The 6,433-nt window shown below is 39.3% G+C and overlaps 1 pseudogene; it reads left to right on the forward strand.

Moving 5' to 3' along the window:
- Nucleotides 1–6,107: 6,107 nt before the first annotated feature.
- Nucleotides 6,108–6,229, forward strand: LOC120099549 (U4 spliceosomal RNA; annotated as a pseudogene).
- Nucleotides 6,230–6,433: the final 204 nt, after the last annotated feature.

Raw genomic sequence — 6,433 nt, forward strand, 5'->3', positions numbered from 1 at the left:
TTGCCTCCTTATGTTGGGCTTTACCCTTTATTATCCTTTGTAGTGCTGGACTTGTAGAAAGATATTGTGTAAATTTGGTTTTGTCATGGAATATCTTGGTTTCTCCATCTATGTTAATTGAGAGTTTTGCAGGATACAGTAACCTGGGCTGGCATTTGTGTTCTCTTAGGGTCTGTATGACATCTGTCCAGGATCTTCTGGCCTTCATAGTTTCTGGCGAAAAGTCTGGTGTGATTCTGATAGGTCTGCCTTTATATGTTACTTGACCTTTTTCCCTTACTGCTTTTAATATTCTTTCTTTATTTTGTGTGTTTGGTGTTTTGACAATTATGTGACGGGAGGTGTTTCTTTTCTGGTCCAATCTATTTGGAGTTCTGTAGGCTTCTTGTATGCCTATGGGTATCTCTTTTTTTAGGTTAGGGAAGTTTTCTTCTATGATTTTGTTGAAGATATTTACTGGTCCTTTGAGCTGGGAGTCTTCACTCTCTTCTATACCTATTATCCTTAGGTTTGATCTTCTCATTGAGTCCTGGATTTCCTGTATGTTTTGGACCAGTAGCTTTTTCCGCTTTACATTATCTTTGACAGTTGAGTCAATGATTTCTATGGAATCTTCTGCTCCCGAGATTCTCTCTTCCATCTCTTGAATTCTGTTGGTGAAGCTTGTATCTACAGCTCCTTGTCTTTTCTTTTGATTTTCTATGTCCAGGGTTGTTTCCATGTGTTCTTTCTTGATTACTTCTATTTCCATTTTTAATTCCTTCAACTGTTTGATTGTGTTTTCCTGGAATTCTTTCTGGGATTTTTGCGATTCCTCTCTGTAGGCTTCTACTTGTTCTCTAAGGGAGTTCTTTATGTCTTTCTTGAAGTCCTCCAGCATCATGATCAAATATGATTTTGAAACTAGATCTTGCTTTTCTGGTGTGTTTGGATATTCAGTGTTTGCTTTGGTGGGAGAATTGGGCTCCGATGATGCCATGTAGTCTTGGTTTCTGTTGCTTGGGTTCCTGCGCTTGCCTCTCGCCATCAGATTATCTCTAGTGTTACTTTGTTCTGCTATTTCTGACAGTGGCTAGACTGTCCTATAACCTGTGTGTCAGGAGTGCTGTAGACCTGTTTTCCTGTTTTCTTTCAGCCAGTTATGGGGACAGAGTGTTCTGCTTTCGGGCGTGTAGTTTTTCCTCTCTACAGGTCTTCAGCTGTTCCTGTGGGCCTGTGTCTTGAGTTCACCAGGCAGGTTTCTTGCAGGGGAAAAGTTGGTCCTACCTGTGGTTCCAAGGCTCAAGTTTGCTCGTGGGGTACTGCCTAAGTCCTCTCCGCTGTGGCAGCAACCGGGAAGATCTGCGCCGCTCTTTCCGGGAGCCTCCGTGCACCAGGGTTCCAGATGGCGTTTGGTGTTTTCCTCTGGCGCCTGGATGTGCACAGAGTGCAGTCTCTTCTGGTTTTCCAGGCGTGTCTGCCTCTCTGAAGGTTCAGCTCTCCCTCCCACGTGATTTGGGTGCAGAGAACTGTTTATCCGGTCTGTTTCCTTCAGGTTCTGGCAGTGTCTCAGGCGCAGGGGTCCTGCCGCTCCCGGGCCCTCCCCTACGGGAACCCAGAGGCCTTATACAGTTGCCTCTTGGGCCAGGGATGTGGGCAGGGGTGGGCAGTGTTGGTGGTCTCCTCCGCTCTGCAGCCTCAGGAGTGCCCACCTGATCAGGCGGTGAGGTCTCTCTCCCACGGGGTTTGGGAGCAGAGAGCTGCTGCCTTTGGGACCTGTCTGGACCTGGGCTCTTTTTGGTTGGGAGACCTTTAATGACTGCTTCTATTTCCTTAAGAATTATGGGTTGTTTAACTGGTTTATCTGTTCCTGATTTAACTTCGGTACCTGGTATCTCTCTAGGAAATTGTCCATTTCCTGCAGATTTTCAAGTTTTGTTGAATATAGGCTTTTATAGTAAGATCTGATGACTTTTTGAATTTCTTCTGATTCTGTAGTTATGTCTCCCTTTTCAAATCTGATTTTGTTAATTTGGACACACTCTCTGTGTCCTCTCGTTAGTCTGGCTAAGGGTTTATCTATCTTGTTGATTTTCTCAAAGAACCAACTTTTGGTTCTGTTGATTCTTTCTATGGTCCTTTTTGTTTCTACTTGGTTGATTTCAGCTCTGTGTTTGATTATTTCCTGTCTTCTATTCCTCCTGGGTGTATTTGCTTCTTTTTGTCCTAGAGCTTTTAGGTGTGCTGTCAAGCTGCTGACATATGCTCTCTCCTGTTTCTTTCTGCAGGCACTCAGCGCTATGAGTTTTCCTCTTAGCACAGCTTTCATTGTGTCCCATAAGTTTGGGTATGTTGTACCTTCATTTTCATTAAATTCTAAGAAGTCTTTAATTTCTTTCTTTATTTCTTCCTTGACCAGGTTATCATTGAGTAGAGCATTGTTCAATTTCCACACATATGTGGGCGTTCTTCCCTTATTGTTATTGAAGACCAGCTTTAGGCCGTGGTGGTCTGATAGCATGCATGGGATTATTTCTATCTTTCTGTACCTGTTGAGGCCCATTCCACATCCTCTTTTAACTCTCCTAATTTACCTGTGTAGAATACCGATGACTCCTATAGAATGATAGTTCATCATTGGAACATTCTACTACTATAGTTTCCTTTTAATATATATTTAATATGTAACTCTGTTCCTCTAGAAAACCCTATTACATAATACTTCTGAATAAGTTTTAAAAGAGGAAGAATAAGAAAAATGGAGTCCAATTTGTACCACTGTGAGGCTTTCTAGAAATGCCTCCATCACTTTCTATGTCTTTCTTAATGTATCACAGCTGAAGTTAAAGTGTCATCTCTTGGGGCCATAGACATTTTGAAGGTCTGAAAATTTAAATTGGCCTTAAAATATTGGATACATAACCAATTGAAATAATTTAAAAAATAATATTTACAATGATGAAGTGAATTCACTTGAGTGGTAAAGTCAATTAAGAATTTCCCGACCAATTTTATTTTAACAGAAATGCTAATGTTAGACTCTCAAATAGTGTGGCTATTATTTCATGAAGTCTCTGTTTTAATTTATTACATTAGTTATGATTTGAAAAATATTTTAACATATTTCTCAGCCACCATAGTTTGAAACATTCTATTTCAACAGCAAAATCGTCACCCAAACCTCGTGGGTCTCAGGTTTCCCATCTGAAAAATTATATTAAGGGTATTTATGTACAAAAGTTGATGTGAAAAGTAGACAATGGAATATATATATGCACACATATATATCTTAGTGTAATATTTGGCACATGGAAATTATTAGGTATAGCATTGTATTTTTACAAAGGACCCTTCGGTCTGGTGAAGTAGCTCAGTTGATATAAGCACTTGTTGCACAAGATAAGGACCTGAGTTTGGATCCTCTATGCCTAATAAAAATGTGCAGAGGCATACAACTGTAATCCTAGCACTGGGAAGGTAGATATAGGAGGAACTTTAGATTTTGCTACCCTACCAGTCTAGCCAAATCTATGAGTTTCAGGTTCAATGAGAAATTTTATCTCAAACATTAAGGTGACGAGCAGTTGAGAAAATGCTCAAAATCGTGAGAAAATGCTCAAAATTGTGAGAAAATGCTCAAAATTGACCTCCTGTCTACACACACACACACACACACACACACACACACAGAGAGAGAGAGAGAGAGAGAGAGAGAGAGAGAGAGAGAGAGAGAGAGACATACAGACACAGACACAGACACAGACACAGAGACACAGAGACAGATGCAGACATACACATACGGAGAGAGACAGAGAAAGAAACTACCCTCTAGAATGCTGAAGAACTTTGCCAGAATCGACCCATATCTTTTGAGCCAGATGAAAGGAATAGGTACCACAGCCAGGAGTGTGCCTAGTGACTCTGAAGAAAAGTAAGAATGCCACTGTGACTGGAGTCTAGTGAGCACTACTTTGAAGTCACAGAGTTAAGAGAGACATGATAATAACTGGGTCTTAGAAATCATTATGAGGATTAGGTTTGTGTTCATAGAGAGATCTAATTCAACTGAGATTCTGAGCCAAAGAAAGCCATGTGACAGGATATAGCCAGTATTATTACATTCATTAGCAGTTGTGTAGAGAATTGACAATAGGAAGTTAAGAGAGGAAATGAGCAGGAAGGAAGATATAGAATTATGTAGTACTCCCAGTGAAAGATCATGGTAGTTTAGATCAGAATGGGTAGTAGGGATGGCATATTAGAGTCTTTATTGCTGTAATGAAACAACATGACCAAAAGCAATTTGGGGAGAAAGGGACTTATTTGTCTTAACTTTTTCTGGTAACAGTCCATTTCTGAGGGAACTCATGGCAGGAATTCAAGCAGGAAAATGGAGGCATGAAGTGAAACAGAAGGAGCTCTGCCCCCTGGTTTGTTCCTAATGGCTGTTTAGCCTGCTTTCAACATTTACAACTCTGGACCACCATCCAGTGTTAGCACCACTCTGGTGGGCTGGCCCTCCCATATGAATCACTAATCAAGAAGATGCCCAGAGGCTTGCCCATCCTCCCATCTTGTCGGAGCAGTTTTTCATTTGTGGTTCTTTCTCCTCACATCAGTCTGCCTGTGTCAAGTTGACAGAAACTAACCATGACAGAAGGTGAAGAGAAATATCTGAGTCTTAATTTATCCTTTAGGTCATTCCACCAAGACTCCTCGAGGTAACAGATGTGGGAAATGAAAGAAAATGAGTCATTAGTACTTTGCTTTGAATATATGGAAGTATCTGAAAGTGACCTTTAGTTGATGTAAGAAACAATAAAGGAGAGACAGATATTTTTAAATAGCAAGACTTCAAATCATGATGTTAATTTGAGTGTGCTGGTTAGTTTTTGCAAACTTAATACAACTAAACTTGATACCAGGGAAGAGGGAACCTAGATTGAGAAATTGTCTCTATCAGATTGGGCTGTGCACAGATCTGTGGGTCGTTTCTTAATTGTTCATTGATATGGGAGAGGTCAGCCTATCGTGGGCAGTGCCATGCTTGGGCAGCGGATCCTGGGTTGAATGGGAACAGCAGTTGAGCACGCCAGAATCCATGGTTTCTGCTTCAATGCTCACCTCTAGGTTCTTGCCTTGAGCTATTGCCCTAACGTGTCAGTGATGTAAGATGAAGTAAATCCTGGTCTAAATTGCTTTTCAACAGTATTTTATCATAACAGAAAAGCTAACTAGAAAAAGAAGCCTATTAAGTATCCAAATGAAATGTAAAATTGACATACAAATGTGTCAGTCTTGAGATATGATTTGGGGAGGAGTCACTAAAACATAAACATTGTTTAAAACCATTAGAGTAGATGTGATCCAAAAAGGAAACACAGATGAAGATTGGAAAGCTAGAGACTAAGTCCTAGAGATTTCCAACGTTGAAGAGAATAAAAGTAAGCAGAAAACAGCAAGGAAGAAACAATCAGAAAATTAGGAGGAACACTAATGGAGTATCATGTCCTGGCAGGCAATGAGGAGTTGTAATTAAGAGAAGTGGTCACTTCTGTTAAGTACTACCAAGAGTTCTCTTCAAAGCTGAAGTAGTATCTTCAGTGGTCTTAAAGTTCTTACAGCAAATAATTTCCACTCAAAGAAGGCTTCATCAGAAATAGTAAGTACATAAATAGATATCTTTACCAAATGGTTTTATTTGTTTGTTTTTTTTTCTTTTTCTTCTTTTAGATTTTGAGACAGTGTTTCATGATGTTGACTTGACTGGCATAAAATTTACTATGTAGACCAGGTTGGAGTCAGACTCATAGCAATCCTCTTGCTTCTGTGGACCACATGCCGAGATATATACCTGTCTCTCTAAACGGTAAATCCAAACATAGAAAAGAAATATACAATGTTTCTGGAATAGTAAATTTTGTTTTTTATTAATTTTTTAGTTTAATGCATTTTAATAATAAACTTACAGGAACAGCACAGAAGGTAGGCAACATTAAAAACATGCACATGCTTATAGGACAACTCAGAGAAGTATAGTAGTGGATGGAATCTACTGCTGGATGAAAATGCTACAAACACCATTTGCTTAACATCAATAAGAAATTTACTTATTAAAACAAATCCAAAACTTTGTGCAGTAGCAGTATGGTAGCCAATGAGGTTTATCTGAGGTGCAATTATTGCTAATTGAAAACTTTTCCCTAAAAAAATTCAAACGACTGAACTGTGAAAAAAAATTAAAGATAATTAAAAAATTACAAATGCTGGCTGGCATTGTCCAGAAAATTTTAATAGGCTAACTTATAATTGTTATAAAGTTGAACTGTTGAAATGTGTTCACTGAAACATTTTGATTCCATTAATGCCCTACATCTTGCATTTACATAAAAATTCACACACAATGAATGTGGAGAAACTACCAATACCTGATTCTGTCCCCTGTGTTTCCATT

The sequence above is a fragment of the Rattus norvegicus genome, chromosome X (assembly GCF_036323735.1).
Source record: "Rattus norvegicus strain BN/NHsdMcwi chromosome X, GRCr8, whole genome shotgun sequence".
NCBI lineage: Eukaryota > Metazoa > Chordata > Mammalia > Rodentia > Muridae > Rattus > Rattus norvegicus.